We start from the raw sequence: 27,682 nt of genomic DNA on the forward strand, positions 1-27,682 counted from the left end.
TATTTCTCCTTTTATATTTATTCCTTGCCTTTCATCCTTGTTTTTCTTTGAATTCCTTCAACTTTTTACTTTTTCACTTTCTTTTTGGCATTTTTCTTTCTTTTCTTTGCCCTCCCTTCTCTTCATTTATTTCTCTTCATTGTACCCTTATATCACTTTCAAACTCCTCGTCTCTCCCCCAAACTTATGTTTTTTCCAATTGTTTCTCAAGAATGCTAAGGAAAGATTGGGTCCCAAGAGAGGGTCAATATAAAACGGATAAAGGCTTGTAACGTGGTTATTGAAAGAAAAAAGGCTTAGGCTCGAAGGGGTTGACTAGGGATATCATATTAGTAGGCTATGGAAGATTTCAAACTTCAAATTGGATCAAAGAGATACTACAATCATTTCTCAAGCCAAGCTACACTTAGAATTTTGCCTAGACAAACATTCGGGCAAGTTCTAGACCTTTTAGCACATGTAGTTGGACTTGCAATTCAATATCTCACCTTTCACGATGCTGGATTGCTAAAGAGAACGGAGTCGAGGGTCCACAAAAACCCTAGTTAAGATGGAGAATCACAAATAGCTCGGCTGAACCAATCCTTGGCTGCTCAAGTCAACACAAGAGTCAAAAGGTCACAACTAGAGCTATTTTCTGCCAACAACTTATTTTTAACCATAAGGTCGTAGGTAAATGTGTTTGTATAAAGTGAAGCATGCTTGAGACCCTTTTATTTATTACTACTATTTTTGCCTAAACATAAAAGAAAATAGACTCAATCCCTTAAGAAGGTCGTCACACCATCCATCATTGGGAAGAGCCACCGGTTCACACAAAATCCACCTTTGAAAAGAACTGTCTCATTAAGAAAACCAAAGGCTTATTTTTCACTCAAACATAAAAAGAAGCTAACAAATCAAAAAGAAGTTAATGAAGTAAATAAAAAGTTATACTACTAAGAAAGACAATCTAAACAAGCTATGAAATAAACTACAGAAAGTAAGACAAATGATTATACAAACCGAGGGAAAAATGAGTATACACATCAAGGGAAAAGGGAGGAATATTTACATAACCAAAGAGAAAATAAATTTAAAAGAAAAATAGTATAAGAGTTATTACATGCCAAATATCAATGTCAAATCAATCAAAATAAACCACCCCCTAATAAAAAATAAGCATTGTTCCTAATGCTTAACAAAAATAAGAACAAGGAAGGGTATAGAGTTAAGAGAACTCCCTATGTGGTCTCAGTCTACATGGTATCCTCAGCACCCTTTTTCTCCTCTAACTGTATCTCATCATCACCTAGCTAAGGGACAACATGGTTGGTGAGCATCTGGATCATCTCCTCGGTGTGGGTAGCAAGGTCCGGCTCCTCAGACTGGCCGACTGCTGTATGTGATGCCTCGGATACTGCTAATACTGTTGGTGTCGCTGGGGCTAAAGGTGTTGTCTCCATAAGTAAATCCAGTGGTAGATCACCGGCAGATGCAATTTTGGCAATCTCTTTTCTCAACCTCTCCACTGACTTCTTCGACGCTTGAGACTTCCGCATCTTCTTTGCTTGCTTTCCCAACTCCTTAATGACTTCCCTATGCGCCACCAGAGTCTTCATAATGGTCTTCTAGTTGTCTAGAATCTTCTTCAATGTTTTCTCCACGAACGGAGGTACCTGTGGTGCTGCTGGGGCAGAAGGCTGTACTGCAACAGCACTGGATATGTCAGACAACTTTGAAGTAACTGCCTACATCTAGTTGTTGAGACTCACCAATGTCTCGGAGACTCGTAGTGTAGTATGTAGATAAGTGGCTGAGGTTGGAACTGATAATGAAGCTGATGGTCTAGAAGAAGAAGGTGGTGGCATGGCTACTGTCCTGGTAGACAGACCGGTTGCTGTGGAAGGCTTAGCAACCGAATCAGTAACTACTACCATTGGCTCCTCAGACTGTCCAGCGGAGGTTTTTACCTTACCCTTGAACTTTGGATTGTTAGCACCCTGTAGGTTGTACTATGATAAAGGTTTGTTGGTCTTTACTTTTGTATCATACTGCCTTGGCTCCACCTTTTGATCATTGAAATTGTGATGACCCGGTCAATCATCTCATGAGTTACTGCTCTGTTTCCTCCATTTCTACTTCTTATTGCTTTGTCTATTGGTTCTATATGTGATCGGGTTGGTTGCATCGGGTTCGGAAAGGATTTGGTAAGGTTTGAGACACTTAGTCTCTTTTGAGGAAGTTTAAGTTGGAAAAGTCAACTGGATGTTGACTTATACGTTAGAGGGATCGGATGTGAGTTCCGATGGTTCAGATAGCTTCTGGAGGTTATTTGGGACTTAGTAGTGTGATCGGAATGAGTTTTAAAGCTTTGGAGTAGATTTAGGCTTTAATTAGCAAAGTTGATATTCTGGCGATTTCCGGTTAGTAGGTGTGATTTTCATATAGGGGTTGGAATTGAATTCCGAGAGTTGCAGTAGTTCCATTTTGTCATTTGGGATGTGTTTGCAAAATTTCAAGTCATTCGGATGTGATTTGGTTGGTTTTTTTTATCAAAAGCGGAATTCGGAAGATTTTGGAAACATAGGCTTGAATCCGATGTGTTTTGGTTGATTCGATGTTGTTTGAGTTGTTTTGAAGATTGGTACAAGTTTGAATAAGGTTTTGGGATATGTTGGAATGTTTGGTTGAGGTCCCGGGGGCCTCGGGTGAGTTTCAGATGGTTAATCGGACCATTCCATGAAGTTTGGAATTGCAGAAAATTGTAGGTCAGTGCTGCAGAGAAATGACCTTTGCGTTCGCGAGTGGGTCCTCACGTTCGTGAAGGGTCAGGTGATGAAGCTGGGATTTAAACCTTCACATTTACGAGGAAGGCTACGTATTCGCGAAGGGTTGGGCATTTGGTCATTGCGTTCGTGTTAGAGGAAAAATGGTCAGTTGGGTTTGAGGTATATTATTCATCGTGTTCGCGAGAGGGGTAACGCGATCGCGAAGGGTGGTCTGAGTAAAGCATCGTGTTAGCAATAAGAAGGTTGCGATTGTGAAAGAGGAATATTGGTCAAAGTTATTTTGTGCTCCGTGAACGCGAGGCTTTGACCGCGTTCGCGAAGAAGGATTTCAGGCCTTGGCAGAAGGTTTAAATAGTCGTCTTGTCCGTGATTTTGGGGTTTATTTCTTCCATTGTTGATCGTTTGAGCTTTTTGAAGAGGATTGAAGAGGAATTCAAGGGGAAACACTTGAATGTAATATTCATGGACTTAAAACTCAATTCTAATGTGAAATCTACCTGATAAATCATGGAATCTAAGCCTAAAATTGAAGAACTAGGACTTGAAATTGGAGACCTAAAATTTGGGATTTGAGGGGTCAATTATGGATGGATTTTGCTGCTTTTGATATGTATGAACTCGTGGGTAGACAAGGAACCTATTGATGTAAATTTTATCGGAATCCAAGAAGTAGGCTCGGGGGTCGGGTTTTGGTAATTTCGGGATTTGTGTCGTATATTGAATATTTTGCTTGAGCTTTGTTTCTTTACCATATTTTGATGTCGTGATTCTAATTTTGGATAGATTCGACACAAGTGGAGGCTGATTCTAGGGGAAAAGGCGTCGCGGGCTAGAGATTTGACCGGATTGAGGTGAGTAATGATTGTAAATGATGTTATGAGGGTATGAAACCCTGGATTGCACATCGTTGTGCTATATTGAGGTGACACACAAACTTGATGAAGAGCGTGAGGTCGTGCACTATTGGGGATTGTGACTTAATCTGTCCCTAATTACTATTTTACCGCTATTTGACTGAAATCTATTTGCTATCATCATTAATTGGGCTGAATGCCTTATTTGAGCTTCGTACCAACTATTTGAACCCTTCGGGGATTATGTATTGATATTTTCTCACTGTTTTGACTTTATACTTAAACTCATCATGTTATATTTTACTGTTTTCATATTTAGCCATATGTACTCTATTTTGACATCTTAAATTATAATTGGTCTAAGAATCATGTTTTACTACTGCTGAGTGGCTTGTGAGGATCTTTGATTGAGTAAGGCCGAGGGCCTATGTTATGAGGAAACACTGATCATGATTTGAGGCCGAGGGCCTGAGATATGTACGCCATGAGGTGGCTTGTTGATATGAGGCCGAGAGCCTAGTGATGACGCCACGAGATGGCTTGATATTGCGCTTGGGCCGTAAGAGGCCCTCTAGGAGTCTGCACACCCCCAGTAAGCACGAGTACGCATTGTGATGTGAGATATAGCCCGAGGGGCTGGTATTATTTTGAGTTATTGCCCGAAAGACGGATTTGTTCATATTGTGCCCAAGGGGCAAACCTTTATGTGTATATCTTCCTTAATTGCCTATCATTTACCTTCTTAATTATTGAAAAGGGCTTTTCATGAAGTTTAAATTTGACTAAAATGACTTACACATATCTTTTACTGATTTACTATTTTTACTGGTTTTCCTGCCTCATTATAGCCTGTAATGTGCCTTACGTGATTTCCTGTTTTCAGTCTTTATTTATAATTATTACTCACTGAGTTGGAGCACTCACTTTACTCCCTGCACCCTATGTGCAGATTCAGGCGCATCTGGTCCCGCTCCCGAGTGTTGATCTTTCCAGCTCAGGCGGATCCGAGGATTCTCTAGGTAGCTGCTAGCATTTGCAGCCCAGAGCTTCTTCCCTATCTTATTACTTCTTGTTTTAGTTTTGTTTGAACTCTGCAGACTATTCTTGATAATTCCTGATATTTTAGATGATCATGGCTATTGACACCCTAGTGTCGGGCTGTGTTAGGTTGTTCGTCCGCATATTTGTACTATTGACTGCTTAAATTTTGGATTATTGCAATGTTTTAGACTTAATTCTCATTGTTAAATGTTCAAAACTGAAATGGGTAAGTGTCGGTTGGCCTTGTCTTCACGAGAGGCGCCATCATGACCGGGTCCGGGTTTAGGGTCGTGATAAGTTGGTATCAGAGCCTAGGTTACATAGGTCTTACGAGTCATGAGCAGGTTTAGTAGAGTCTCGCGGATCGGTACAAAGACATCTATATTTATCCTCGAGAGGCTGCAGAACCTTTAGGAAAACTCCATATTCTTGAAATTCTTGTTGTGCGAATTTGTTGATCCGAGTACTAAACTTCTGTTATTTTATTCTCTCACAGATGTTGAGGACACGTGCTACCGATCAGGATGGACGACCACCAGTACCACCAGTTGTGCCCACGAGAGGCCGAGGATGCGGTCGTGGTCGCGGTAGGGGCAGAGGTTTGGCTGACATAACAACTAGGGAAGCACCTGCAGATCCACCAGCAACCCCAGTTCAGGATCAGGTCCCAGTTATAGATGCTCCAGCAGCACCAGTCGAGACACCAATTGTGGCCATTGTGATTCCGGGTCTTTAGGAGGCCTTGGCTCAGATTCTATCAGTTTGCACTGGCCTAGCTCAGGCAGTCTCAGCTACTACAATCGTAGCTACTTCTCAGGCCGGGGGAGGTAATCAGACTCCCGCTGCTCGCACACCTAAGCAGGTCGTGCAAGGACTTCAGACACCAGGGGCACATCCAGCCCAGCCGGTTGTAGCTACTCAAGACTATGTAGTTCCTGCCATTCCAGAGGACAAGCAGCGTATGTTGGAGAGGTTTGGTAGACTTCAGCCTCCGACCTTTAGTGGTACAGAGGGCAAGGATGCCCAGGGTTTCTTGGATAAGTGTTAGAGGATGCTTTGTACAACAGGTATTTTTGAGACCAGCAGGGTTGCTTTTACTACTTATTAGTTTTCTGGAGCTGCCTTCACTTGGTTGGAGGATTTTGAGAGGCATAGGCCTATTGGTGCAACACCCCTTACTTGGAAGCAGTTCCCCGTTCTCTTTCTGGAGAAGTATGTGCTGCAGTCTCGCAAAGAGGAGCTATGCAAGCAGTTTGAGTGGTTGCGTCAGGGAGAGACGACCATGTCGCAGTATGAGTTGAGGTTATCTGAGTTAGCTCATCATGTCATTTGGTTGGTTCCGGTAGATAGCGAGAGGATTAGAGCTTTGTTAATGGCCTTACTATCAACTTTGTATTCTTATGACCAGGGAGAGGGTGACTAGTGCTACTTTGGAGGAGGTTGTGGATATCGCCCGTGAGATTGAGTCTGTTCGTCACCAGGAGCGAGAAGAGAGGGAGGCCAAGATGCCTCGAGGATCTGGTAGTTATAGTGGTTCTCCTTCGAGAGGCCAGTTTCAGCACAGTAGAGGCCATCCATACAGGCATGCTCAGCCAGCTCGCCTAGGTTATCATAGGGCATCATCGAGGCATGGTTCTCACAGTTCTCATTAGGGGAAGTCATCACTTAGTGCCCTTCCATCTCAGAGTTCGTCCCGTGCTCCATCAATTCAGGGCTCTTCTATGCCAGGTGCTTTTGCTAGTCACTCCAGTGTGATGGTTCCCTTCATTCCCCTTCTCCAGCACCTGGGAGTTGTTATGAGTATGGAGAGATGGGTCATATGTGGAGGCAGTGCCCTCGTCGTCTTGCGAGTTCATCTCAGCAGAGGGGTCAGTCATCAGCTTTAGTGCCAGTTACTTCATCACCACCCACCCATGCAGCTAGGGGTGGAGGTCAGTCAGCTAGGGGTCTCCCTAAGGGGGGTCGATTAGGTGGTGGTCAGGCCCGTTTCTATGCACTTCCAGCTAGACCCGATTGTATTGCTTTAGATGCTATTATTATAGGTATTGTTTCAGTCTGCCCAGAGATGCCTCTGTATTATTTGATCGTGGTTCCACCTTTTCTTATATGTCATCATACTTTGCTCGTTATTTAGGTATGCCTCGTGAGTCTCTTGCTTCACCTGTCTATGTATCTACCCCGGTGGGCGATACAGTTGCTATAGACCATGTTTATCAGTCATATGTAGTGACTATTGTGGGGTCTAGACACTCTAGTGGATATTTTATTATTGTGTATGGTGGATTTCGATGTCATTTTGGGCATGGATTGGCTATCTCCGTGTCATGCTATTCTGGATTGTCATGCTAAGACAATCACATTGGCTATACCAGGTATGCCACAGATTGAGTGGCGAGTTGTGACTGATTATGTCCCCAGAAGAGTGATCTCATTCTTGAAGGCCTGGTGTATGGTTGAGAAGGGTTGTCTTTTGTATCTAGCCTTTGTGAGGGATGTCGGTGCTGAGACTCCTAGTATTGATTCTATTGCAGTTGTGGGGGATTTTCCTGATGTGTTACCTGCAGACTTGCCGGGCATGACACCAGATAGGGATATTGACTTTGGTATCGACTTGGTGCTGGGAACTCAGCCTATTTCTATTTTGACGTACCGTACGGTACCAGCAGAGTTGAAGGAGCAACTTCAGGAACTCTTTGATAAGGGGTTCATTCGGTCTAGTGTGTCACCTTGGGCTGCGCCGGTTCTATTTATGAAGAAAAAGGATGGCACTATGAGGATGTGCATTGATTATAGGCAATTGAACAAGGTAACGATTAAGAACAAGTATCCTTTGCCTCACATTGATGATTTATTCGACCAGCTTCAAGGAGCGAGAGTGTTCTCCAAGATTGATCTCCGATCAGGTTATCACAAGTTGAAGATCAGGGACTCAGATTTTCTTAAGACGGCTTTCAGGACCTGATATGGTCATTATGAGTTCTTGATAATGTCTTTTGGGCTGACCAATACCCCAACAGCGTTCATGCATTTGATGAACATCGTGTTCTTGCCTTATCTTGACTCGTTTGTCATAGTCTTAATTGATGAGATTCTGGTGTATTTGCGTAGTCAGGAGGATCATGCAGAGCATTTGAGAGTTGTGTTGCAGATATTGAGGGAGGAGAAGCTTTATGCAAAATTCTCCAAGTGTGAGTTCTGGATTAGTTCAGTAGTTTTCTTGGGGCACGTGGTGTCTAGAGACGGTATTCAAGTTGATCTGAAGAAGATAGAGGCGGTTCAGAGTTGGCCCAGACCATCCTCAACCATAGAGATTCGCAACTTTCTTGGTTTGGCAGGCTATTATCGCCGGTTTGTTCAGTGATTCTCATCTATCGCATCACCCTTGACCAAGTTGACTCTTAAGGGTATTTCATTTGTATGGTCTCACGAGTGCGATGAGAGCTTTTAGAAGCTCAAGACAACTTTGACCACAACTCCAGTGCTAGTTTTTCCATCAGCTTCAGGTTCATACTCCATGTATTGTGATACTTTGAGAGTTGGTATTGGTTGTGTTTTGATGCAGGATGGTAGAGTTATTGCTTATGCTTCTCGTAAGTTGAAGCCCCATGAGAAGAACTATCTTGTTCATGATTTGGAGTTGGCTGCCATAGTTCACGCATTGAAGAATTGGAGGCATTACTTATATGGTGTGTCTTGTGATGTGTTTGCCGATCATCGTAGCCTCTAGCACTTGTTCAAGCAAAAGGATATTAATTTGAGGCAGCGTAGATGGTTGGAGTTGCTAAAGGATTATGATATCACTATATTATACCATCCGGGAAAGGCCAATGTGGTGGCCGATACTTTAAGCCGAAAGGCAGTGAGTATGGGGAGTTTGGCATATATTCTAGTTAGGGAGAGACCTCTTGCAATTGATGTTCAGGCCTTGGCCAATCGGTTTGTGAGGTTGGATATTTTGGAGCCCAATCGGGTATTGGCTTGTGTGGTTTCTCGGTCTTCCTTATATGATCGCATCAGAGAGCACCAGTATGATGATCCGCATTTGCTTGTCCTTAAGGACAAAGTTCATCATGATGATGCCAGAGATGTGACCATTGGTGATGATGGGGTGTTGAGGATGCAAGACCGGATTTGTGTGCCCAATGTAGATGGGCTTTGGGAGTTGATTTTGGAAGAGACCCCTAGCTCGTGGTATTCAATTCATCTAGGTGTCGCGAAGATGTATCAGGATTTAAGGCGGCATTATTGGTAGAGAAGAATGAAGAAAGACATTGTGGTATTTGTAGCTCGGTGTCACAATTGTCAGCAGTTGAAATATGAGCATCAAAGATCGGGTGGCTTGCTTCAGCGGATAGATATTCCAGAGTGGAAGTGGGAGAGGATCATTATGGACTTTGTAGTTGGGCTTCCACAGACTTTGAAGAAGTTCGATGCTATTTGGGTGATTGTGATTCGGCTGACCAAGTCCGCACATTTCATTCCTGTGTGTACTACCTATTCCTCAGAGCGGTTGGCAGAGATCTATATTCAGGAGATTGTTCGTTTGCATGGTGTCCCAGTTTCCATCATTTCAGATAGGGGAACTCAGTTCACTTTGCAGTTTTGGAGATCTGTGCAGCGAGAGTTGGGTACTCATGTTGAGTTGAGCACAACGTTTCACCCTTAGACAGACGGGCAGTCCGAGCGCACTATTCAGATATTGGAGGACATGTTGCATGCTTGTGTCATTGATTTCGGAGGCACCAGTCGAGTATTCAGATGGCTCCATATGAGGCTTTGTATGGGAGACGGTGTAGATCTCTAGTTGGTTGGTTTGAGCCGGGTGAGGCTATGCTATTTGGGACAGAATTGGTGCAGGATGCCTTAGAAAAGGTGAAGGTGATTCAGGAGAGGTTTCGTATAGCGCAGTCGAGATAGAAGAGTTATGCTGTCAAGAAGGTTCGAGATGTGTCCTACATGGTTGGTGAGAAGGGTCTATTGAAGGTTTCGCCCATGAAGGGCGTTATGAGATTTGGGAAGAAAGGGAAATTGAGTCCGCGGTTCATTGGGCCTTTTGAGGTACTTCGAGGATTGGGAAGGTGGCTTATGAGCTTGCTTTGACACCCAGCTTGTCGAGTGTGCATCCATTATTTCATGTTTTTATGCTCCGGAAGTATATTGGGGATCCGTCTTATGTTCTGGATTTCAGTACGGTTCAGTTGAATGGTGATTTGACTTATGATATGGAGCCAACAGCTATTTTGGAGCGTCATGTTCGAAAGTTGAGGTCAAATGATATAGCTTCAGTGAAAGTGTAGTGTAGAGGTTGGCTCGTGGAGGAGGCTACTTGGGAGACCAAGCGGGAGATGTAGAGTAGATATCTTCACCTATTTGAGGCTTCAGGTATGTATCCTGACTCGTTTGAGGATGAACGTTTGTTTAAGTTGGGGAGGATATGACGACCCGGCCAGTCGTCTCATAAGTTACCACTCTGTTTCCTCCATTTCTGCTTCTTATTGATTTGTCTATCGGTTCTATATGTTATCGGGTTGGTTGGCTTAGGTTCGAAAAGGATTTGGTAAAGTTTGAGACACTAAATCTCTTTTGAGGAAGCTTAAGTTGGAAAAGTCAACTGGATGTTGACTTATGTGTTAGAAGTCTTGGATGTGAGTTTCAATGGTTCAGATAGCTTTGGGAGGTGATTTTGAACTTAGGAGCATGATCGAAATGAGTTTTGGAGGTTTGCAGTAGATTTAGGCTTGAATTGGCGAAATTGATATTTTGGCGATTTCCGGTTGGTAGGCGAAATTTTGATATAAGGGTCGGAATGGAATTCTTAGAGTTGCAGTAGTTCCTTTGTGTCATTTGGGATGTGTGTGCAAAATTTCAGGTCATTCGGATGTGGGTTGGTTGGGTTTTTGATCAAAAGCGGAATTCGAAAGATTTTGGAAACTTAGGCTTGAATCTGATGTGTTTTGGTTGATTTATATTGTTTGAGCTGTTTTGAAGATTGGTACAAGTTTGAATAAGGTTTTGGGATATGTTGGCATGTTTGTTTGAGGACCCGGGGGCCTCGGGTGAGTTTCGGGTGGTCAATCGAACCATTCCATGAAGTTTGGAATTGCAGAAAATTGCAAGTCAGTGCTGCAGAGAAATGACCTTCGCGTTCGCGAGTGGGTCCTCGCGAAGGGTCAGTTGATGAAGCTGGGATTTAAGCCTTCACGTTTGTGAGGAAGTTTATGCATTCGCCAAGGGTTGGGCGTTTGGTCATCGCGTTCGCATGAGGTGGACCGCATTCGCGTAGAGGAAAAGTGGTCAGCTGGGTTTGAGGTATATTATTCATCGCGTTCGCGAGAGGGGTAATGTGATCATGAAGGTTGGTCTGATTAAAGCATCACGTTCGCGATGGGAAGGTCGCGATCGCGAAAGAGGAATATTGGTTAAAGTTATTTTGTGCGGAAGAAGGATTTCAGGCTCGGGCAGAAGGTTTAAATAGTCGTCTTGTCCACGATTTAAAGGTTTATTTCCTCCGTTGTTGATCGTTTTTAGAGATTTATGAAGAGAATTGAAGAGGGATTCAAGGGGAATCACTTAGAGGTAAGATTCATGGACTTAAAACTCGATTATAATGTGAAATCTACCTAATAAATCATAGAATCTTAGTCTAGAATTGAAGAACTAGGGATTGAAATTGGAGACCTAAAATTTGGAATTTGAGGGGTCAATTGTGGATGGATTTTGATGCTTTTGGTATGTATGAACTCGTGGGGAAATAAGGAACCTATTGTTGTGAATTTTATCAGAATCTGAGATGTAGGCCCGGGGGTCGGGTTTTGGTAATTTCGGGATTTGTGTCGTATATTGATTATTTCGCTTGGGCTTCGCTCCCTTAGCATATTTTGACGTCGTGATTCTAATTTTGGATAGATTCGATGCGAGTGGATACGATTCGAGGGGCAAAGGCATCACGGGCTAGAGATTTGACCAGATTAAGGTGAGTAATGATTGTAAATGATGTTCTGAGGGTATGAAACCCCAGATTGCACATTGTTGTGCTATACTGAGGTGACACACATGCTTGATGACAAGCGTGGGGTCGTGCACTATTGGGGATTGTGACTTAGTCCTTCCCGACTGAATATTTTACCGCGTATTTGATTGAAATCTATTTGCTATCATCATTATTTGGGTTGAATGACATATTTGGGGTTCGTGCCAACTATTTGAACCCTTCGGGGATTTTTATTGATATTTCCTCACTGTTTTGACATTATACTTGAACTCAATCATGTTATATTTCACTGTTTTCATACTCAGCCATATGTACTCTGTTTTGACATTTTAAATGATAATTGGGCTGAGAATCATGTTTTACTACTGCCGAGTGTTTAGTGAGGATCTTTGACTGTGTAAGGCCGAGGGACTATGTTGTGAGGAAATACTGATCATGATTTGAGGCTGAGGGCCTGAGATATGTACGCCACGAGGTGGCTTGTTGATATGATGCGGAGATCCTAATGATGACGCCACGAGATGGCTTGATATTGCGATTGGGCCGTAAGGGGCCCCTCCAGGAGTATGCACACCCCCAGTGAGCGCGGGTACCCATTGTGATGTGAGATATAGCCCGAGGGGCTAGTATTGTTCTGAGATATTGCCCGAGGGGGGGATTTGTTAATAATGTGCCCGATGGGCGAACCTTTATCTGTTTATCTTCCTTAATTGCCTGTCATTTACCTGCTTAATTGTTGAAAAAGGCTTTTTATGAAGTTTAAATTTGACTAAAATGACTTTCACATATCTTTTACTGATTTACTGTTTTTACTAGTTTTCCTGCCTCATTATAGCATGTAATGTACCTTACGTGATTTCCCGCTTTCAATCTTTATTTATGATTATTACTCACTGAGTTGGAGTACTCACTTTACTCTCTGCACCCTGTGTGCCGATTCAGGCACATCTGGTCTCGCTCCTGACTGTTGATCCTTCCAGCTCAGGCAGATCCGAGGATTCTCTAGATAATTATCAGTGTTCGCAGCCCAGAGCTTCTTCCCTATTTTATTGTTTCTTGTTTTAGTTTTGTTTGAACTCTACTGACTTTTCTTGATTATTCCGCATATTTTAGATGCTCATGGTTAATGACACCCCAGTATCGGGCTGTTTTGGATTATTTGCCATGTTTTAGACTTAATTCTCATTGTTAACTGCTCAAAACTGAAATGGGTAAGTGTCGGCTGGCCTTGTCTTCATGAGAGGCGCCATCACGACCGGGTCCGGGTTTAGGGTCGTGATAGAAATACTATGCGAGAAAGTTCGGGTAAGGGTATGATCTCTCATCGTTCTGGATAACTAATGTGATGTTGGTTGACATTATGGCACCCACATTGATTGTGTACCCAGCCATAGTATAAGCTAGCAGAACTACTCGGGGAAGTAGGAGGTTGTTCTCATTTAAGCATGGATCAATACGACTGCACACAAAGATCTGCCACCCTCTTTGGCTTTAAAATATAGGGTGGCCCGGACTTTGGGAACCCTTGTTGTGAGCCACGGGGTGGTGGTTCTCAAGCAGCCAAAATTTCAGATAGCCACAGGTGAGCAGCATACCCATAGCAAGCTATTCCAAATACTGGACCGCCTCGACTTCTTCAAAGCCCACATTAGTGTTTAGAGCACATGAGTCGAATCTGACTTTCATGTTTCTCACTTTTTTTTCTTGGTTCCTTTCTTAATGTGAGCCACATTAGCATAAAATTCTTTCACCAAGTGCTCATTTGCATCGATGACACTATGAGTGAACCATTTCCATCCCTTTCGCTCATGGAATTGTTTAAGGACATTAGGGTTGTGAATGTCCAAATCCTTCATTAAGAAATGTCTCTCAAGTGTGAGCGATCTCTTGGGCCACCACTCTCTGAATTTGTTGAATGTAGTTAAGCTGACGAATCTGTCTTCCCACATCTCTTTCCTTCTCGACCTCTCAAGTCCGCCCACTCGAGTGTGACCTCCTCTCCCATCATCTGGGATATCATCATCATCATCATCATCTACACTGATTGGTGCAGCCGGGGCATGCGAGTAAGAGGACTCCTAATCTTGGCTACCCTCTTTCGAACCCTCAGAAGAACTAGCAGCAGAAGATGATTCATCTCTCAAGTGGAATCTACCCGGGACTTGTTCGGGTTGAGATTGGGTATCAGGTAGTGCTTGCACAGAGTTACCCTCAGAAGCTTCCCTAGATGGGAGATACTCACTAGACTCAAAGGATTCAGGAACTCTGTTGGCGGTTACTTTCTAGCTTATGGCTCTATGTATGGCTAGTGGTAGGTTACTTTTGCCTCGACCTCGACCTCGGCCTAGGCCTCGGGAGGGTTCTGCCTTACCTTTTGATGTATCACCTCTACCACGTGATCTAACCATTGTCTATAATTCATAGCAATAAGAATCAGTTAAAGCTCAAAATAGTGTACATAGATGCATGACAATTGCAGGAATCAGACTACTAAAGAGGCAGTTCGGACCGCACAAAAGTGAGTGCGGCCGCATACTGCCTTGTGTTGACTGTACTATTTTGAGTGCGGCCGCACAACCCCAGGTTCAGACTATTGGCTCTCTGATCATTCAACAGAGCGAACCATACCATTTCACTACGGACCGCATTATTTTGAGTACGGTCCGCACAATTCATGCACACTTATGCTCTAAGTTAGGGAATTGTGGACTGTACAATATCAATAGTGAATAATGAAGGTGAGAATCTAACTTGATGAATAGAGGGGAGATTTAGAACTGATGGGATATGCACTGTGTTTGCTTAGGGTTCCAGAGCTCAAAGTGTGAAAAGTGTGAATAGTGCATTTAGGTCCTATTTATAGGTTGACCTTTCATGAGTCGGATATCGACGGTTTGACCTTCCCTCACAATGATGCCCTTGTTATTACCTTACGCATTCTTAACACTAAATCACGCCCCAAACCTTGGGAGGCGTGGCTGGCACTCGGTGATGCACTGGCCTGGGCGAACCATTTTGCAACTCTTTTTTTTCTTTGTAACTATCATGGGCCAACATGGCCACAATTCGTAATGTATAACTATAAGTGGGAAACACTGATCAATAAACTATTGTTCTTAAAATATGAATATATATGAGCCATCAAAGCCTCTGACATACTGTACAAAATGAACCTTTGTCTACAAAGCCTCTAAGATTATTTGATATCCAATAGACAGGGTACCGGCCAACCCATAAGTTTGTATCAAACTCTAACACGATGACTTATAGACTCGGCTGCACTCCGAATGATGTGGAGTCTTACTGATCCTTCACTGAATGCTGATCTTGTCTACGATGAGGTCTCGTCAAACTAATAATTTTACCTGCATGCATGAATGCAGCGTCCCCAATAAAACGACGTTAGTACGAATAATGTAATGGGTATGTAAGGCATGTAAATAAGTATATAAAGGACATTGAAGAAATATGGAGTAAAGGACTCAACCTGTAAGTCTGGATGACTCTGTAAATCGTGAAATATTTATAATGTCATGCATATACATGTAAATGTCATGTAATGCATAGGTCTGTACGTACATAATATCATCAAGCCTCTGAGGGTATCCCATCATATTATCTCATGCACTGTGGGCAAAATCATCAATGTATACCAGCTGATCAGGTGGTGGTGCATATATAACACCGTAACCTTTTTCCCATATCCTATATACATATATTTACATATATACGTGTATATAATGCCATCTGGTACCACTGTGGGCAAAATCATCAACATATACCAACTGATCAGGTAGTGGTACGTATATAATGTCGTAACATTTTTCTATATTCCATATACATATATACGTATATATAACGCCATATGGTCATGGGTCAATGTACATGAATGCAATGCATGAGAAGTACGTCAATAAATCTCTTGGAATGTCATAAGAGCATTATGCCTTTGATTAATATCATGAAGTAAACTTTTTTTCAACTTACATATTTTTAAGAGACCTATGAACAGATGATAGAATAATATGACACATAGAGAATCAAGAACATAAGCATCTCTAGTATTTCTATTAATATAGTCATTTAGGGAAATTGTGCATCTGCTTATTTCGTTTGTAACGTATAGATCATGCCTAAAGAACGAAGGGATAGCCTTAACATACCTTTGTCGCCAAATTTCTACTTGTACATGTGAACAATCTCCTCAATCTTGCAACAGATGGTCCATATCTTTCGCATGCCTTTCACCAACCCATCAAAGCACAAAAGTTTTCTATGTGTTAATACATGTCAATCTCCAATCTTAATCTACAACTGTATTGCCAGCTGCTCATCAATTCCCAAGTATGTATCACATAGATTATGGATTTCCTTTTCTTAACCTTTTTGTTTTACCATCCTTACCCCCATGCAATCCTTGACAGTGAGGTAGGTAAGAATATTCAGTTTTTTTAGGATGCACCAGTTATATTTTAAAACATGCGCATGATATTCTATTCTAAGTTGAAGAAATTGTTTCACCCGTGCAATATCTATCAATTAGCTAAACTGCCTTTCTAAAGTATCAAAGATTTATTTTCACGGAAGTGCAAGAGTTGATAGCTCCTATATATTTAAGATGCACTATCAAGATATTACATGATCACCCATTTTTGGTCAAACAACACAAGCTTGCATAAGATATTCACAAGTTTGTAGGTATTCCACGGTTCTTATACAAGAGCAAGAAGGAGATAGTTCACAACATTAATTAAGGAAATTAAATTGTAAAATAAATTCTTAATGTGACACAGGTAAGAAATGACTAATGAGTCATTTTTTTGTTCTAAAAGGGGGCTGCCACTTGGGGGTCCAGTGGAGATTTGTTAATCTTTATCTACCTATAAGGTAATTAGGTAGTATCCCGTTACCCGGTAATTAACCAATTACTCGCATAATTAAGGATTATCTTAAATTACTTAAATTTCAATTATTTTTAATATACTTTATACACCATACTAACATGGTCATATGGTACCTTTTATGGTAATAGTTCATAAATACTGTGTCGTATAATTATGACTCGAAGCGTATTTTATCCTAAATCGACAATCTTCAACGAAACTTATTTTCTTCAACTCGTTTACCCTATCATCTTCACACTTTACTTATCACTTGTTATAAATATCATAAATAATTATAACCTAAAAAAAAGTCTTGTCCTTATCTTAAAGTACTACTATTACAATATTAATATAATAAATCGTGGTGCCATATAAAACAATACATATATTATTATTTCGTTAAAACATCCATGTAAAAGAAATATATTTTTTCTCAACTTTTAATTTTGCTAATCTCGTATAAAGAGTACAAATTCTCATACGCTTAATTCTTAAAATAGTAAAAAGATAACCTTTTTTTCTTTTGAGAAAATAATAATTTTTAATATTTTTATATTTTCAATAAAGAAAATCTCATAATTTTTCTCATATTATGTGTATAATTTAAAACATATTGGAAAGTAGTAATATTAATAACTATATAAAATCATATTTTTCAAACTTTTTATAAAATGTTCCACTCAAAATAAATACCATATCAACGGTATCAAGATTGTTAAACTTACAAGGTCTTACAATAACATAGTCATAAATTCTCAATAACTTCATTTAGGTAGGGCCTTCCACGTGATGATCAATATTTGTTTTGGCGATGTGGTTGGAGTGTCCCGAGTTAAATAAAGACTGATACAATGCTGTCCTACTATAATTATTTAGTTAGTTGGCATAAAGGGTTTAAACTTACAGGGTGTTATACTGATATTAGAAGGATTGAGGTTGATGATGTAAGTGGGGCGTGCATTATCCATCTGCGAGTCTTTGTATAGATGCGACCCGAGGATAGGATAATGTCGCGCTGCATCACACTAATCGGTTTTAATAATACAGTTGAACAGACTTCGGGTGAGATAACACTCCCTGTCCTCGCCGGCGGTGTGACTCTAGAGACCACATTTCACATCATGGGCGAGGACACAACATACAATGCCATTGTGGATTGACTATATATACACTCTATGAGGGAAATCCCTTCTAGCCTGTATCAAGTGATCAAGTTCCCAACCCCTCAGGGAATATTCAGCATACGATGTGAACAACTCACATCCAGGGAATTCTATCGGATCGTCGTGGATAGTAGAACTACTCAACATAACACAGAGAAAGACAAAGAATCATAACAATTAGCAGGGTCGGGGTCCCTTCAAGTTGAAGCCAAAGACACTATTATGGATCCAGAATAGTCAAAGTAGTAGGCTCAACCACAGAGGACCTCGATCCCATCCAACTAGACCTAAATAACCCTGACAAAAATGCTTTAGGTAGAAAGCTCAAGGACCCAAGTAAGTTCAACCAATTCTTAATAACTAACACAAACTTGTTCATTTTTACTCATGCAGATATGCAAACATCCCCAAAGAGATAGCCACGTATAAGTTGAACGTCGACCCCTACTACCCCTAGTCAGGTAGGTCAGACGAAATTTTAAACCCGCCATCAATGAGGTCGTCCATGAAGAAGTGGAGAAACTACTTGCAAATGGTTCCATCAAGAAATAAAAATGCCCCAAATGGATTGCCACCGTGGTAATGGTCAAAAAGAAGAACAGTAAGTGGAGGATGTGCGTGGACTTTAACAATCTAAAAAAAGCCTGTCTGAAAGACTCGTTCCCATTGTCGCATATTGACCATCTCATCGACGGCACAATAAGACACGGGTTGCTATGTTTTCTGGACGCTTAATTAGTCTATAACCAAATACTCATGGAGGAAGACAACCAAGAGAAAACTACATTCATCACTAATAGGGGAACGTATTTCTATAGGGTCATACCATTCAGGTTAAAGAATGCCAGAGCCACATATCATAGGTTGGTCATGAAGATGCTCAGAAATCAGCTCAGCAAAACCATGGATGTATACATCGATGACATGTTAGTCAAATCTTTGAGGGTCAAGGATCACATCGATCACCTAAAGGAATCATTTAAAATCTTTAGGAAGTATGGGAACATGAACCCCGAGAAATACGCGTTTGGCATGACTTTGGCAAAATTTCTGGTTTTCCTCTTATCACAGTGCGGGATCGAGGTCAGCCCATATCAAATTAAGAATATTGACGGGATATCAGAGCATCTAACTTCCAAGAAACAAGTCCAACGACTGACTGGTCGAATCACTGCCTTATCCAGGTTTATCTCGAGATGGTTCAATAGGTTCCACAAATTCTTCAATGCACTGAAAAAGGACAACGGTTTCGAATGTACGATCGAGTGCAAACAAATATTGAAGAAGCTCAATGAATAGCTGTCACTGCCACCCCTACTCTCAAGGCCTGAGCCTGGAGATCATCTCCTCATCTACCTTACCATTAAAAAGTAGCGGTAAGTGTGGTCCTAGTTCGAGAAGATAAAGGTACGCAATCTGCAATCTACTATATCAATAAAACACTTATAAAAGCTGAGATGAGGTATGCACACCTCGAGAAATTAGCTTTGGCCCTTGTTATAGCTTCAAAAAAGCTAAGGCCATACTTACAATGCCATCCAATCTCTGTCGTCACCATATTACCTTTGAGGAACATACTGCACAAACCTGAATTATAGAGGAGGCTAGCCAAATGGGCAATAGATCTAAGTGAGCACGACATCATTTACCATCCTCGCACATCCATAAAGTCACAAGTACTCACCGATTTTGTCACAAACTTTAGTGCCAAGGTGATTCTCAAGGTCTAGAAGGAATCTACACAAGCTTCTAGACCAACACGGGACCTCTGGGTCTTGCACACCGACGACGCATCCAATGCATACATAGCCGGACTGGGGCTCGTGCTCGAAGCCCCCACTGGTGAAATAATCCTCCAATCTATATGGTCCCTAGACATGAATAACAATGAGTCAGATTATGCGGACGTAATTGCAAGACTGAGACTAACACTCGAATATGGGGCAAGGCGCCTAAGGCTACGCTGCGACTCCCAGATCGTTGTCAACCAAGTTACTAGGACTTTCCAGATTCAAAGAGCAGAGGTTTTAGAAATACCAATTTGAGTTCTTCAAACTGTTACAATTTGATGAATGTCAACTCGACCAAATTCCATAAACTCAGAACGTTGAGGAGGGCAACCTCACAAAATTGGTTGTCGCAACAACAATAACCCCTGGGGACAAAAATGTGGTACATCTCCTCAGCTCAGCTTTGGATCACATCGATGTATAAAAATATGTATGGTGGACCCTTTTCAAAATACTTGGGCCCAAACTAGATTCAACACATCCTCGAGAAAATCTACGAAAGCCATTGTGGAAGTCATTCCGGCGACCAAGCACTCGTTAGATGCCTCATATGGGAAAGATACTATTGGCCTACCATGAAGAAAGACGCTCTAGAATTTGTAAAGAAGTGCGAACAGTGACAGAATTATGCCTCAATAATCCATCAAGCGAGCGAACACCTCCATTCTGTCACATCACCATGGCTATTCATCAAATAGAGGATGGACATCATGGGACCACTCCCGCCTGTCACACCTCTTTTTTTCGAGGAATATTGAGTTTTTTCCAATTAAAGTGATATTATTCGAATTGGGATTATTTATTTTATTCAGAGTCGCCACTTGAAATAATTATTATGGTGTCTCAAGTTACCGATTTATTTTAAGATCCCAAATTAAGGAAATTGACTCTATTTATGGTCCGCGTACACAGAAGATCGGATAAAGAATTTTGTTAAATCAGGAGAAGGTGTGAGGCACTCCTGAGTTCCATAGTTTTAGCACGGTCGTTTAACAATTAATACTTGATCTAATTATCTAATTTATTACATATTTTAAAAAAACCTATTGTGCATTTTTTTTACTTTCGAAACCGCTTTTAGTTTTGTGAGGTTTATTTGAACAAGTCGCAATGTCATACACTCGCTGTTTTTGTACATATTGTAAATCATGTCACGTGAAACGTACCCATGATTGATAACATGTTGATTTTAATTACTTGAAGTTAGGGTCGAGTCATGTAAAACGCATACTCGAATTAGGGATTATGTATCATGACTATGTCATGGGAACCATACCCATGGTCATGATATTTATTATTAATGCACCTAAAGCAAGCTACGATGTTTTGTCACTACCCAGATTTTTCACCCTCGAGAGTCGTGATGGCGCCTACCAGTGAAAGCTAGGCAAGCCACTTAGTCCAATTATTTAACCATTTTCATTTTTTATCCTTTAGCAATTCCAAAACAACATAACAAAAAAAACAGCGGAGATAATAATAAGAAAAATAGTGTTGAAGATGAAATTTGATAATTTAGATTAATACAAACTGCAGAAGTCTAAGTACAACTCTACCCAGAATTTGGTGTCACAATGTCACAAACTGTCTAAGAATACTACAAATAAAGTCTAAATAGAAATACACAAATCTTTCTCTAAATATGCAAAAATAGAAGGAAATGATAGAAAGAGACGCCAAGGCTTGCGGATGCCTACAGGACTACCTCGGGTCGCCTGAATGGATTGAAGGTAGCCACCTCATTACGGTCCAAAAACTGCAGCATCGGGATCTGCACACAGTGTAGAGTGTAGTATCAGCACAACTGACCCCATATGCTGGTAAGTGCCTAGCCTAATCTCAATGAAGTAGTGACAAGGCTAGGACCAGACTACCAAATAAACTTGTGCAGTTAAATCATATACATCGGAAAATAAAGGCAAAATGTACAGTTATGGATAGGAGGGGGAAACATGCTGCGGGGAACATAAAATAATAACAGAAGAACATCAGATAAATATAAGGAACGCCAAATTTCAATTATCAACAAGAATCGGAAATAAAAGACAAGTGCACGACATCACCCTTCGTGCTTTTACTCTCGTCCTCACCATAAAAATCAATAAAATTGCACGGCATCATCCTTTGTGCTTTTACCTCACATAATCATGGCACGAAATGATCCTTCGTGCATTATCACTCATATCATGGCACAAAATTGTACATCGTGCAGTACGGCATCACCCTTCATGCTTTTACCTCACAATATCGGCACGACATCACCCTTCGTGCATTAATACTCTCAAAATCATACACGGTATCACCCTTCTTGCTTTACACACTTCCTCACCCAAGAAACAATCACAAAGCAATTTGGGCAAGTGAATTAATAATATTTCAATAAAATCCCGGCTAGGGAACAATAGCATAACAACATCCCGGAAAGGGAAACAATATCATGAATGATAGCGTCCCGGCAAGGGAGATAATATTATAAACCTCTTCTCTTTTCCACAATTTCCTCACAACTCATTTCTCAACTTGAGCCAACGCTCTACAATGATCAATTACCAACAATACTTTCACAAGTCTTGTTCAACAATAGAAAGCATCATATAAAGCATGAACAATACGAAACAGAACCACATTAATCATATTATAAGACTCACGGGCATGCTTGACACCAACGTATAGATACTCGTCACCATGCCTATATGTAGTACTCAACAATTAACACATAGCAAATAAGACATGACTCCTAATCCCTCAAGCTAAAGTTAGACCAAACACTTACCTCGATGCCATGAATACAATTACTCAAGCCTCAACTACCGCTTTACCTCTTGTTTCCACCACTAATTCGCTTGTATCTAGCCATAATTTACTTAATGATATCAATAAATGCTAAATGAATCAATTATAATGCATGAAAATAGGTTTTATAAAGATTTTTCCAAAAATTAAAAAATCTACCCCGGGCCCACATGGTCAAAACCCGAGGTTTGAACCAAAAACTGATTACCCATTCACCTAAATATATAATTTATTTTGAAATCGGACCTCAAATTGAGGTCCAAATCCCCAAAATTTGAAAAACCTAAGTTCTACCCAAAACACCTAATTTCCCCAATGAAAACCCTTGATTTTGGATTGAAATCATGTGAAAAGATGTTATAGATTAAAGAAAATGAGTTAGAAATGACTTACAATTGGTTTGGAGATGTACTTTTCTTTAGAAAATCGCCCAAAAGTGTTTAGGTTTTGAAAAAGTTTGAAAAATGCAGCAAAATGTGTCTAAGTCCCAATTAACTGGTCTCTGATGTCGCATTTGCAACCAGGGTTTGCAACTACAAACCCTTAAGAAACCTGCTATCTTCACAAATGCGAAGAAATTGTCGCATTTGCGACCACTCAAAAATCCTGAAGGCTTCACATTTGCGAGACATCTATCGCATTTGCGACTCAGGCCCTTCCGCATTTGTGATAAAATGGTCACATTTGCGATCAAGGCCTGCCCAGACCATCTTCGTAAATGCGATACTACTTTGCAAATGCAAGCTCACATTTACGAGTCAGTGCGAAGCCTTCAGACCTGCAACACACCAGCAATTTTCCTAAGTCTAAATTCACTCTGTGGCCTATCCAAAACTTATCTGAGCCCTCGGGGCTCCAAACCAAACATGCACCCTAACCTAAAAATATTATACGGACTTACTCGCGCAATCAAATCATCAAAATAACATCAACAGCTATGAGTTAAACCCAAAATTGATAAAATCATTCAATAACACCAAAATTTCCAATTTCTCAAGTTTAGGTCCATTTTATACCAAACCAATTCCGATCTTTACCAAATTTTATAGATTGAACCTAATTATTATTTCAAACTTGTACCGGGCTTTGGAACCGCAATATGGGCCCGATACCATCAAGTTCAAATATCTTTCATTTCGAAAAACTCTTATATGTTACAGAAAATAATTATCTTTAACAATTCATTTCTTGGGCTTGGGATCTCGGAAGTCGATTTCGGGCATATGCCCAAGTCCCAAATTTTACTACGGACTCTACGAGACCATCGGATCATGGGTCCGGGTCTGTTTTCTAAGAATGTTGAGCAAAGTCAACTTTATTCAATTTTAAAAGTAAATTTCCTTATTTCACTTAGTTGTCACACAAAAACTTTCTGGAAATGCGCCCGGATTGCGCACGCAAATCGGGTGAGACAAAAAGATGTTTTTAATGCCTCGGATCACATAATTTACTTTGAAAACGAGTGATGACCTTTCGGTTATCACATGTTTATAGAATTCATTATCTACCTAGTTTCAGATTCGATGTTATAGACGGAGATTGAGGCATGAATGTCGGAAGTGATATACATTTGTATCAAATAAGCCCAAAAATGTTTCAACTAGGTGATCCTTTTTGTAAGGTTTAACAATTATATCACTTGCAAGATAAAAAAAGCCCAAAATAGAATTCGAACTAAGACAAAAAAAAGCCCGTTGATTTCTTTTCACAACACACTAAGTTTTAGCTTTCAAGAATTCCAATAGGGACACAAGCCTTCAAAAAAATGAGCCCAACAATAGTATTTCATCTATGGTGCAACACTGACACTAATGTGGTATGCAACAAAATATAAAGTGTGAAATTAATCATGAATCGTACAGATTATTGGACTTAATTCGATTTGCAAAATAATTAATCATGAATCATGTAAGTTATCAACTCAACTTGATTTACAAGATAATTAACAATGAATCATATAAATTATCGAACTCAACTTTAATTACAAGATTTTCTAGCAAATTCTAGATTAAGGCTACGACCATACTAGATTTCAAAATAGATACATGATCTGGGCTCCTGTGGCTTTCCAATCCCTCAACAAGTCTTGAGTTTACAAAGGCACCTACAAAACTGCTTTTCAAATCAGCATCTTGTCCATCACATGTCAAAACAATTGAAGCAACAAGTGAGGATCCAAATGATTTCGAAACTTTCTTTCTTTTATTTTAGGATTTCATATGTAAAAGGGGAATTGAGAGACTTTATAACAAATAACATCTATCTGTATGATGCTTCAATAATTAGAGACTTGCAAATAGCACAAGTATGGCAATTAAGCATTATAAATTCATGAAAAAGCTAAACTTAAATATGACATGAACATATCAAGTTTTACCCATAATAGCAAATGGAGAATGGTAAGTGGATATTTATATACCTAGCAGCAAAGAAACAGAAAGAAATGGCCAAATATGATCAAATTTCGAAAGCAAAACCAGCTTGATTGAATAGGAGTAATCAGTAGCAGTAATCAACAAAGAAACGAGCTCAACTTCAGCAGCTTCTAAAATCCAGAAAATGTTTCCTAACACCCTCCTTATGATCTCTTTCCTTGTTTTTTCTACTCTCTTTTTGTGTTTTTGTTTTTCTTGAAATTTAAATTCCTAGACCTATGAGTGAATAAGAATAAGAATGGATTTTTCAGAATCAGTTCTCTATTATAAAAATGCAGATTATGTAGATAAGAGAATGACTAAGACAGACGAGTGTGAGTGTATGTGTGTGTGTGTGTGTCTATATATATATATATATATATATTGAATGAATGAGAGCCCGTGAGAAAGGGAATCTAGCAGTGTGAAATCAGGGGGAATGAGAGAGGGGAGGAGAATATTTGTAACTGAAAATGCCAGTTGCCTTTCTATCGTTAATTCTTTTCCCTTATTCTCCTTTTCTTTTATTTAATTCTTTCCAAACCCGAGCCCTTCTTTCTTTTGCAAAAATGGACCTTTCTATTCCTTTCATAAACCAAATTGGGCCTGGGTTGGGTGCCCATGGTCAAATGGCCCATAACAAACCAGCCCAAACGAAATGAAAGAAATCGGAAGATCAAACAGATAAAAGACAAAAAGCAAGCAGTTATATTTTCACATTTCAAATTAAAGTGATTTTGATAATGCAACTAACCTAATCAAACAAAATAAACATTTTAATAATTAATCACAATTTAGAAATTTTATAGAAAAGGGAGAAGGTGAAATAAAGAAAACGAGGAAGGAATTACCTAAATAGGCCTCTATTTGGAATCCATCGGTCATACTGGGAATTGAACTTATTATCAATTGACTGCTCTTATAAAGACCAATCAACTGATGTTGATTTTGAATTCACAAGGCTAAGCTTAGAGAAAAAGTCAATGATAGGAGCTAAATAGGTTCTGATGAATCTAAGATCTAAAAATCGAGGAATTGTAGTTTTTTTAGGGAAATCTGTAAGTGGATTAGTGGTGAGGGGAGGTTGAATATTGTATGGTGAGAGTTTGGGTGTGTTTGAGGGTTGTGTCGTTGACAGGGGTGGCTTAGGAAAGGAAAGTTACTAGGGTTAGATATTTTGAGAGAGATGAGTGAAATGGAAGGGTGTTTTGGGTTTTGGGGATGGCTTTGGATAATTATAGCGATGAGGATGGGGAGTTCCTGGCCGTAGGACCATATTAAATGAACGACCATGATTAATCTTTACTAAAACAACATCGTTTGGGGCATTAAAAGGCAGGAGCGGATTGGATTTGTGGAGATTAGGCTGGGGCAGATGTCGGGCAGGTTTAGTTTTGAGAGGGATTGGCCCAATTAACAAGTGAGGACAAGAAACTTTATGTCCTATATACTTTCCTTTATTAATTTTCAAAACTAACACCTAATTAACACAAATTGAACCTATTTTTTTTTTTTTGAAAAATGACCTAGCTAAAAATTAAACTACTTTTGATTAATTAAAATTGAACCATGTAATTAACCATATGCAAAAAGAACTACACTAGTGTAATTTAATTCTTTTTATAATTTTCAATTATTAACTATGCAATCAATATGTGATTAAATCCTAAACGTGCAGTTAAAATCTAAAATGCAATAAGTGAAAGATAAAAAGTATTTTTTTTGATGATTTTTAGGATTTTAAAATATTTCTAGATATGCATGAATGTAACTAAATGCAAACAAATGCAATAGAAAAATAAATGGAAATTCCTAATGAGTCTAAAAAATCAAAAAGACACCGAGGAAAGGTTATTTTCGTGGAGTTTTAGGAGTAATTTAGGTAGGGAAAAAATTACGTGCTCACAGTTGTCCCTCTTTTCTCAAGAACATTAAGAGTTTTCGGGCAAAGATAAAGTGAGCCATCATGAGCAATTTTTGCCCGCTTGGTACTTCATGGGAAGCATTTTGAAAAAGTTTGAGCGAACCTTAGCTTCAAAGGTTGCCTACATATCCTTGACTATAAAGGAATCAAGTTAGTGTTGTTCTTGGAGTTTTGGTAGCTGTGACTACTAGGAAGATGTGATTTCACTATTGTTGGTGATTGCTGAACTCCTTATTACACCAAGAACAAAAATAAAAAGAAACTAACCAAGCCTATCAGCTAGGAGTTACAAGGTTCCTATCTATAAGTCTTCTAACGCTTGATCTTGAGTCTTGATTGGTTCTTCATGCAAACTCTGATATGAATCTTGATGCTTACTTGATGCAGGTGCTAGTTCAGCCTTCTATGGCTTCTTCTGATTAAAACATGAAATGCAATACTCGTGATATCAGTCATGTCTTAAGTAGTCCACATTCTTTCATCCACTTCTGCATTTTTGATTTACTTATTTTCTTTTTATTTCTTTATTTTGGATTGAGACTCCTTCTTTCGGTCATCTGGAACCCTGTGGCTTGAGGTAAAACTTGCTCAGACACCAAAAATAAACAAACGAATAAAAATTTTCTGCCCCAGTTTTTACTAGGAAAATTTCGTGAGTTATTTGTAACAAACTATATAATACTTTATTATTGAGAGCAATGAAAGGTCAGGATTGGTACACCTTGGGAAAACATGGTTTATTTGGAATGGTGTATCCTTCATTTAAGATCAACTGGACTAGGAGTGGAGATCCTATGTCTAACATAAACTCAATTAGGGGATGGATACCCTATATTGTAAAAGAGACTAGGGAGTGGAGATCCTATGTTGAAAAATGAGACTAGAGAGTGGAGACCCTATGTCTAAAATAACCTCAACTAGGGAGTAAAGATCCTATGTTGGAAAAGAGACAAGGGAGTGGAGACCCTATATCTGAAATAACATCAACTAGGGAGTGGAGACCCTATGTCTGAAAGAAAATCAACTAGGGGGTGGAGACTCTATGTTGGAAAAAAAAA

The 27,682-nt window shown here is 40.0% G+C and overlaps 1 long non-coding RNA gene across 1 annotated transcript; it reads right to left on the reverse strand.

The window, feature by feature from the left end:
• Positions 1-24,136: 24,136 nt before the first annotated feature.
• Positions 24,137-26,072, reverse strand: LOC107818371 (uncharacterized). The gene is made up of 2 exons (XR_001655391.2): positions 25,552-26,072; positions 24,137-24,398 (listed from the first exon to the last, which is right to left on the reverse strand). It is a non-coding gene; the product is annotated as an uncharacterized LOC107818371 (long non-coding RNA).
• Positions 26,073-27,682: the final 1,610 nt, after the last annotated feature.

This window comes from Nicotiana tabacum, chromosome 7, assembly GCF_000715075.1.
Source record: "Nicotiana tabacum cultivar K326 chromosome 7, ASM71507v2, whole genome shotgun sequence".
Taxonomy (NCBI): domain Eukaryota; kingdom Viridiplantae; phylum Streptophyta; class Magnoliopsida; order Solanales; family Solanaceae; genus Nicotiana; species Nicotiana tabacum.